Here is a 9,691-nt window from a genome sequence, read left to right as displayed (position 1 = left end):
GTAGTAAGAGTAGTCTTGCTGCAAAGCTGTATGTCTTGCTGCCTGTAGTGCTCAAATCAGCCTCAAGCGACCACGTGGAGTAAAGGTACAAAGTCTCATCAGACATCAATTTTCTGTTCAATGTTTACTACAGACCTTTAAACAATTTTTGTTCTTTCCTATAAGCCTGTGGTTTTGCTGCAAAGTGAAAGGAATAGAAGTAGTGGCCTTTGTCCCTTTTATCTGCAACTTATTTGCTAATATCTTGCATCTTAATTTGCAGCAATGGAAAGCAGACAAAAAGCAAGGCCTGCTCCAACTGATGGCACCTTTGACCTGTTTTTCTTGGGTGTAAACAGCTGTAGCACACTCCAAGCAAAGGAGAGTCAGACCCCATTGCAAATTATTACTAAATTCACCATCTGATGTTCTTTTGGAAAAATCCATTTCATACAGTTTGCATCTAGTTTTAAATGCTTGCATCATGCTTATATAATTTGGAAACTATTTTCTATGGTCATGAAGTTTTCCCTGGAGTGTCTTCCCAGGTAATCAAATGTTAGTGTTTTTTGCAGTAGAGATGGTAACCTTTCTTTTTTTAAATGCTTTGCATTCCTAACAGGATGTTCATCTTCACTGACTCGGTGCTTAGAATTATAGAATACTATGACAGAGCAATTTAGGTTGGAATTCAGTAATTTAAGGTCATCAAGTCCACCCATTAACCCAGCAATGCCAAGCCCACCACTAAACCATGACCCCAAGTGCCACATCTACGCATCTTTTAGATACCTCCAGGGATGGTGATTCAACTACTTCCCTGGGCAGCCTCTGAAAGTGCTTGACAACCCTTTCAGTAACTAAATTTTTCCTCTAAAAAAGTTAAACTTCACCTCGTGCAACTTGAGGTTGTTTTTTCTTGTCCTGTCCCTTGTTCTCTGGAAGCAGAGCCTGACCCCAACCTGCCTCCATCCTCCTGTCAGAGGGTTGTAGACAATGAGAAGGTCCTCCTTGAGCCTCCTTTTCTCCAGGCTGGGAACCCCCAGACTCTCTCAGCTGCTCCTGGTGCTCCAGACCCTTCCCCAGCTCCAATCCCTTCTTTGGGCATGCTCCAGCCCCTCAATGTCTTTCTTGTCATGAGGGGCCCAAAACTGCCCCCAGCACTCAAGATGTGCCAGCACAGGGCGACAGTCACTGCCCTGCACCTGTGACACACTATGGCTGGTGCTGCCCAGGTGCCTTTGGCCTTCTTGGCCACCTAAGCACACCTAGGCTCATGTTCAGCCGCTATCAACCAGCACTTCCAGGTCCTTTCCCACCGTACAACTTTCCAGCTCCTCCACCCCTAGCCTGTAACACTGCAGGGGGTTGTTGTAACCCAAGGGTAGGACCTGACACTTCACAATTCCCTGTGTTGTACCTCACGCAATTGGCCTCATCCCATCAATTCAGCCTCTCCAGGTGCCTCTGCATAGCCTTCCTGCCCTCCAGCAGATCAACCTTCCCATCCAACTTAGTGTCATCTGAGAACTTGCTCAGTGTGCCCTTGATCATCTTATCCAGGTTATCAATGAAAATACTAAACAGGACTGACCCCAACACTGAGTCCTGGTGCACTCCCCTGGTGAGGGGCCCCAGCTGGATCTCATTCCATTCCCCACCACTCTCTGCATCCAATTGGCTGCATCCAATAAAGGATGGAGATTCTCCTTGGCCCTGCTTCTGTTATTGATGTATTTATAAAAATATTTTTATTGTCTTCCACAGCAATAGCCAAATAAGGTTCTAGTTGGTCTTTGGCCCTTCTAATTTTCTTCCTGCATAACCTCACAACATCTCTGTTGTCTTCCTGAGTGGCCTGGTCCTTCTTCCAAAGGTCACAAACTTTCCTTTTTTCTCCTGAGTTCCAGACAAAGGTCTGTGTTCAACAAGCCTGTTTTCCCCACCGGCTTGTCTTTTGGCACATGGGATCAATCTGCTCCTGGTCCTTTAGGGTTTCCTCTTTGAAGAATGTCCAGTGTTTCTGGATTCCTTTGTTCTTCAGGAACCTCCTAGACTATTTCCTCTCTGCTGTGTTGTATTTCTAGCAGTCACCTGGTTAGCTGAATTCTCCCACAAAAACAAGAGCTAACAACTGTGAGGCTTCTCCCAGCTGCTTATGGAGTATTTTGTCTGCCTCTTCTTTGTGGTTGGATGGTCTACAGCAGACTTCTACCATGACATCTGCCTTGTTGGCTTTCCCCCTGATTCCTGTGCATAAACTGTCAACCCTATCATCAGCATCATCAGGCTCTGCACAATCAAAACACTGCCTGACATATAGGTCTTACATCCCACTGAGAGACTGGTGACTGAGAGCTGGAAAATGTTTGGTTAAAACAGTAATTGAAGGATGTTGTAACTTTTCTTCTTACCTTGAGCCACATATATTCCTGTCTCTCCTGCTTGGAGCATTGCATCGACTGTGATAACAGGAAGGTTTACAAAATTATTGCAATTTAGGGAGCATGCTGTTCAAAATTTTTCGCCTGAGTTTCGTTGGTCTATGTCCACACCTACTGAATCCTATAGGAGTCTTTGCCTGGTCTGTAAAGACATTTGATCAGGTTCTCCACAAACTCAGTGTTTCAGAGAGGAACAGTAACATCTTCCAGTATATCCAAAGTGGAGTATGATGTGTGTGTGTTTATGTTAACCCCAACACTTTTAAAGTTTCATGCATTGTACGTCTTCCTCTAAGGACACTAATAAATCAGGTGGCATTAATGGCAAAAAATGCAGAGAAGTGCAATCAGAATCTCAATCAGAATCCCTCTCATCCTGAAGTCACCTGTTGTCCCTTTGTGGAAACAGAATTGGAAGTGTGTTGGCGGACAAACTCATTTTCTGTGCCCCTTCTTTGAAGAAAGTCCAATATTTTCAGGAGCGTCAGAACTCACTTATAAAAACTGTGGTATTTGAATACCTGTAAAATACCAGGCTCTCCCTCCTTGCTTAAACAACTAGTGGCCGTAGACCTCCCCTCCTCCCCCAGCAGGCTCTGTCAGGACACTAAGGAAAGAATAACAACAAATCCTCTTATCAGAGGAAGTCTACTTCATGACTGACTCACAGGAATAATCTATGAAATTGTCTCTGTGTGTAGAAAGAGTGTACATTTCCTTTCTTCAGCCTGAATTCATTATGATTTTTACCAAACTGGACATTACTTCAAGAGTGTTTCTTTGTTATTTAGTGGGTTCGTGGTGTTTAGGAAGGTAACTGAATTTGGAGGGAGTTTTAAAATCCCACTAATCTGCAAGGCCAAATTTCTTACCAAAACTTGCAGTAACAGTGTTGCTGTACTGGATGAGACCACTGTTTATTTTCCTGAGGATTTTGATGGAGTCCAGCTGCAAATGAATAAACGAAGGGCAAAATCTCCAAAATGCAGGTAGGCAGTTTGAACAAACTGTGACATGAGAGAGAACATTTTCTTTCTAATCCATTGTGAACTGTCCATATATTCAGTAAATAATGAGGTATGACTGTCAGTTTTCTGTAGCTATTTTGGGAACTGGTTGAATAAACAGGAAGGGGAAAAAAACCCCACTGAATTTTTTTCTCTCTTCTCCCATCCTTGAAAAGAATATTTGACAAAATTTTCCTTGAAATGTGGAGTTTTAAATGAAATTCACTCTATTTTTTGTTGTTAATGTAGATAAGAACATGGATTCTAGTAATCAAGTCATTAATATTGCAGAAACCCCACAAATTATGTACAGATAGCCTTCACAAGAGGTGTCCATGTCCATTAAAAACATTACCTTTCTTTCCCTTTAACATTTTGTATTGAAGATTTGTCTCCATCCTACATCAAACAACAGGGTAGGAAAGAAGACCTTAACATTATCCAGCTCACTTCCACCTTTTTTATCTGATTCTTCTTTAAAGAGCTCTTGAATGGGTGATCTGTTGTTTATCATTCACCACTTGTGGCTTGCTTTTTTATTTTCTTCTAAGATAAGTAATCAAAGAGGAGTGGGGGTTAATACTTAATTTGGAATAGCATCACAGATTGCAAGGCCAGTGTTGCCTGTCCCATACGACACAAGCAAAACAATAGACTCCAGGAACCTGCATTTCTTTTCACCCTGTGGAAGTGAATTACAGTATACAGCAATAGAAAAGGTGAGGAGAATCATCTTTTTTTCTGTTGCTTTGCAGAGTGGAATATAGAAATATTTCTCTTTACCACAGAAGAGCTTTCTACCATGTGTGTTTAAGTAAATGGAAGGTTTACCTTCTGAAGGTCATGTGAAATCAATCAAACTTGACATTGTTCCAGGGCATGGCACGAAAGGAGGATACATTCACTGTGACTTAAGCCATGGAAGGGAATGTGACTGACCAGTCAGCCATAAGCTGACTATAGCACGTCAGGAACCCCAGAGCCATGGAAACGGCTATGAGTAGCCTAACACTTGTCCCTTTATTTAGTAACCATGAAGTGCAAGTTGTGCAAAGCCTGTTTAACAGGCTTTCCCACACCTGACCTGGTTAGAGTGGACGCTCACCAGAGAGTCAATGGTAGTGGAAGAGAGTAGCAGATAAAACCACCTTCAGGAGAAAACAACATTCTAAGTTAAAATAGATCGTATTTTTATGGTGTCTGAAGACAATCTTCGGGTGCTAATCTCATCTTTGCAGTGTAGTTCTGACTTGAATAGGTGTTGTCTACTCACATGGTGAAGAAATCACATAAGAAGCCTCCCACCTTTCCTCCAAGGAATAATTTTCCTATGTGCAAACATGGAGGGCTTTAAACTTAAACACTATGTGAATTTGGAGGTCTGCCTTTACAAATAATTCATGTCACCCAGGAATTCCCTTAAAGGTGCAATGGAACTGGGAGGCATTTAAAAAGCAGAGAACATACAAACTCAACCTTTTGTTAGCAGTGCTCAAATGATGTGCTGTAGCTACTAGCTTTGCATCAAAGGAAGAGAAACTGTTTAGGACAGAAAAGTAAGAAAGAAAACCTGCATCCAAGAGAAACTCTGGGGAGGTTGTTAGCCAGACAGGATATAACTACCCGGACTGGTGTCAGAGCAGGACTTGGGCCTTGTCATTGGTACATATGTGGAAAATGCAATGGGATCTGAAGGTGCACATCTCTCTCTCTCTTTCTCTTGCTCTCTCAATATATATACATATCCATATCTATCTATCTATCTATCTATCTATCTATATCTATATCTATATCTCCATGTTTCCGTGTGTACTTACCATCTCAGTATGGACAATGTCCGTGGCTGAGAAACAGAAGGGGGGTTGAGAGGAAGGGAAAGACAAAAATAAGCCTAATTATTTTCTAATTTTGTTTCCTTTTGCTAAGTGCAGTTCACAAAAGGAGTATTTACATGCCAGCTTGTAAACATGTCAGTTTAAAGTATATGCAAACATAGCATGCCCTTTGCATGTCCCCAGAACAGCTGAGTGCACAGGTGAAGGCTCACATTTTGCAGATGTATTTCAGTGCTTTCAGCTTTTCTTTGCTTCAAATCCTGTCCCACTGTGTTCCAGATAACATTTTTGGAAGTCCCCTCAGCATCTTGCTTATGACGAAGGAAAGGAACAATATCTTTTCCCTTTATCGGCAAAAAAAGAGGCACTTAATATTTAGTGTATGAAAAATAATAGGTAGGTCAGATCTGCTGATGTTTCTCCAGCAGGCAAGTTATATAAGTGAGGGCCTGACCAGAAGCAACTTGTTGATATTAAAGTCAGTATAAAGCAGGGCTGGTTTACATCATCTGGGGATCTGCCCGTTGGATTCCAATACCAGGTCTGCACCCTTAAAAACAACCCAAACAAACAACAGAGAGTCTGCTTGAGCCCCAGTGTGCTTTTTCAGGTGGTTCATCAATTTATTTTACAGGATGCCCAACACAGACCACCTGCTATGTTGATAGAACAAAGAAGTGAGCTCGAAGAGTGCTAGAAAACATGAAGGAAGAGAGGGAGAAAAGCCTAGCATGACAGACATCCTTGTAAGGGGCAACTTTGCTGCACAAACGTAGGAAGCAGCCATTCTTTCTAACTTCTCATTTTCATAAAGGTCGTGTCACCAGCTAGCCTCTAGAGCTTGCATTCCTCCTGACACAAGAAAGACATACTCCTTGCCAGTATCAGAGGAACTGGGGAAACAGTGAGTTTGGTTCTCCAGCCTGCCACTAAATTGTTCAGGATATATTTTATTATTTGAGCCCAAAGTCTGGAATAAACTCAGAGTTTTTTATTGCTCATATGAGTTATTAGTAGTATTCACATTACTTACATAAGTTTCTATGGGAAATACATGTTCCTGATCTCTAGTTCTCTCTTACTGAGAAAGTAATTCCTTCAGAGATGGATAGCAACCAAGACCTTTCCTTTGGTCCATACTGTTCATGGGCAGGTTTCCAGACCATGACTAAGGAACACACTGGAAAATATACCTTGAATATATCTTGGAGAAAATTACCCACATAGAAATAATTTCATTAGATTTTGGTTATTCTCAATGAATAAAATATAGCTGTTAAGCAAACTACAAAATCTGCCAGCCCAGAGGTCTAAGCACAGCAGCTAAATGAGAATTAGTCAAAGTTCCGGTGAATTAGAGGCTGAGAAAGCCTGATGCACAAGCAGGGGGAAGACCTGCACAGGGCAAAAATGCATGAAAATGACACTTCCTTCTCTCTACCACCTTATTCTATGCTGCTGAAGAAGAAGGTGTTGATCCGCATTGATGACCTGAAGATGGCCACTTTTTCCTAGTTCTTCATCAAGCCAAAAAGAGTGCAACTTCGCCTCTGGAACCAAATTAAAACTTGGCAACTTGCTTATGTTGGTGGAGCTGGGTCTGGCAATAACATAGGACACATCTACTGCTGGTGTGTATTTTTAGGTTTTCTGTAATTCTTTATCTTCACAGAGCATTAGGAGTTACAGAGAAGAAGATGATGTGCAGGCACTTGTAAGTAAAGGCCAGACGTATGTTGTTATGACCTATAGTCCCATTGCTTCAGAAAACTTTGAGTTTTCAGAAAACTTTGAGCTTTCTCTGGTCACAGAAAGTAGGTAGAATGATTTTAAGGGCTGTGAATTGCTTGTGCTTCTATTTTCAAGTTGTTAATGGAAGTCTCTTTTTGCAACTAGTGCTGAAAAGCAGGTTGTCTGTTTTTATGTCAGAACATATTTTTGTCAAATTTTGCTTTTTTTTTGTGCCTTGTAACAAGCTTGTTTTCTGTGCTTCTAGAGTGCATATTTATCACTAATCTGTGCTGAAGTTGAATATACCTTCTTTATTTTCCACCATTTCAGTCTTGCTGGAGCTATGTTTGGCCTGAACTGCAGCTTGGTTTCCAAGCCTCACTCCTTATAAACGGAAAGGAACCTTAAATACACATCTAGATATGAATGTTCTCCTTTGCTTTTCCCCATCCCATTTTCCCTCCTGAAAAACATCTTTGGAGCTTACTGTTAGTTTATGTCTGTGATATTTGGCTGCAATTAAGATTTTTGGGGTTCATTACTTTCTAGAGAAGTGTCTTTCAGCTAAGAAAAATGAGACCTTTATCTTAAGCACTATCACATCTTAGAGAGTGCTCCTCCAGGAGTTCTTATTTGTAAAAGCCAGTCCTAGACTGGATGAATCATTGTGGGAATGAGAGAAGACTTTAACACCATTAAAGTTGTTTTGTCCCCGACAAGATTGCTCACAAAAGCTCTTGTTACTCTCAGTGGCTCTAAGTGCTATCATGTTGAGGGCTGGCAAGACTGAAGGTCTGGTAGTTTTATGTTGTTGCACTCTGTACTAGCTCTTGATGAGTCTCTCTATCATCCATTGGCATTTACCCTCTTATTCTGCCAATTTTTTACCCTTGTTCTCTTTTTATGGGATTTTGGTGTCTTGTCTTGCATTCCTGCCTCTCTGGAGGACCACTGCTGGATGGTCCCAGTGCAGAAGTAGTAACTGGCTCATAGTAAGTGACAACTGAAGAAATGGGCTGTCCTCATGAAGTCCATCAAGATGGGAACCTCACAAATCCATCAAAATGGGAACCTCACGAAGTCCATCAAAGGCAAATGCCTTTGTGCCACAGGTGGGATAGATCCAGGCATTGGGCCAGGATGGATGTAGAGAAAGATGTGTGGGCAAGAAGGCCCAGCAGCTGGGCTCTCCTAGGAGGCTCATAATGACAGGATGTGGGGGGACAGCTTGCAAAAGGAGATGCTGCTTTGAGGCAAAGAAGGCACATTTTGTCCCTTGGATGGTGGTCTGAACTAGGAACAGGTCTCCCAGAGAGGCCATGTGATCTCTATCCTGGATTAGAACCTGCTCCTACTAGTCCTTGCTTTGTGTGGGGTGGATTGGAGGCTGCCTAAGGTCCAGGCAGACCGACTCTACTACTGGCTGAAGTAGAGATGGAGCTTGTGCGTAGCACCACTGGTTATTTCTGCAATTTTTTAACTCAGAGAATTTTAGTCCCCAAAATTTATTCCTTGAAATAAAGTATCTTACAATATTTTTCACTCTGAAGCCCTTAGCTTAGTGGTGCTTTCCTTGAGCATAAAAGCAGTGGGAGGATTGTATTTTTAAAGGAATCTCCACTTGAACTGTGAATGATATGCTTGCATGCTTGTGAAATGAGGTTGCACAAAGTTCCTCTGTTTGCTGCTGCCAGCTGCCAGCCTTGTGGTGATCTGCTCATGTGGCTTCCTGATCGCTTCCCTGAGGCTCCCCCGGGCACACACAGCACTGAGTGCCATGAGGTTCACTGTAGGATTGAAGTCAAAATTATTTTGTAGTCTATGGATAGTCCGAAAGATGGATTCCTGCTTGTGAGAAAGGCCATTCCAGTGTCCAAAGTGCATCCTTTGTGTTAATTGGAGTTAAGGAAGTATAAAAGGTCCTTCACACCCCCTTGCTGTGGATTTCTTTCAACTAAGCCATTTTATTTCTGTTTCTGAGGGACAGGGAGAAGATGCTGTATCTTTTGTTTCAAGGCCTTAGAGTCAGAACTTCATCTTTGGCTGTCTTTAGGTTGCTACATCAAAGTAGGCAGTAACAAATTAAAATCACCAGGATAACATAATAAAAAAGAACAAGCCATTTAGGGAAAAAAAGAACAAAATCAATATTTTGTCTTTTAGGTCCCCACTGAGAAATACTTGTGTAGAAAATACAGAGGAGAAAACATGAACAATGGCTTTCTCCTGCCCAAATTGCAAGTACAGCAAGCATGTCAAGTGTGAATTTGAGAGACAGAGGCAAGGATTGTTTTCTAAAGAGGAGTAGAGCTGCTGAAACAAACGGACAGTAGGACAACAGCTAAGGGTCATTCTATAGCTAAATCTACGTCCAAGAAATCATGTTTGAGGAAGACACCTAGTACCTATAGCTACCCTGTAGGTATAGTCCTAGATCAATATATCCTAATCTCCTGCTGGGTATCCTCGCTGCATTTTATATGGAGCTTGATTGTGTAAATGGGTTGCATGTTTTGTAAACCTTCCAGGTTTTGGAAAATTAGGTGGCAAAATGTCTGGTGTCTGGATTTCCCTCAGATGAAATAAAAAGCAGCTCATGGTTTTCTGAGCTGCTGCAACTAGACTTTCCCTGGACCTGACCTGAAAAAGGCACTGGGGACTTGAGAGGGTGTTGAAGTCTAACTGGGCTTCACTG

This window comes from Pseudopipra pipra, chromosome Z (assembly GCF_036250125.1).
Source record: "Pseudopipra pipra isolate bDixPip1 chromosome Z, bDixPip1.hap1, whole genome shotgun sequence".
NCBI lineage: Eukaryota > Metazoa > Chordata > Aves > Passeriformes > Pipridae > Pseudopipra > Pseudopipra pipra.
Note: the sequence above shows the minus strand (reverse complement) of the source record.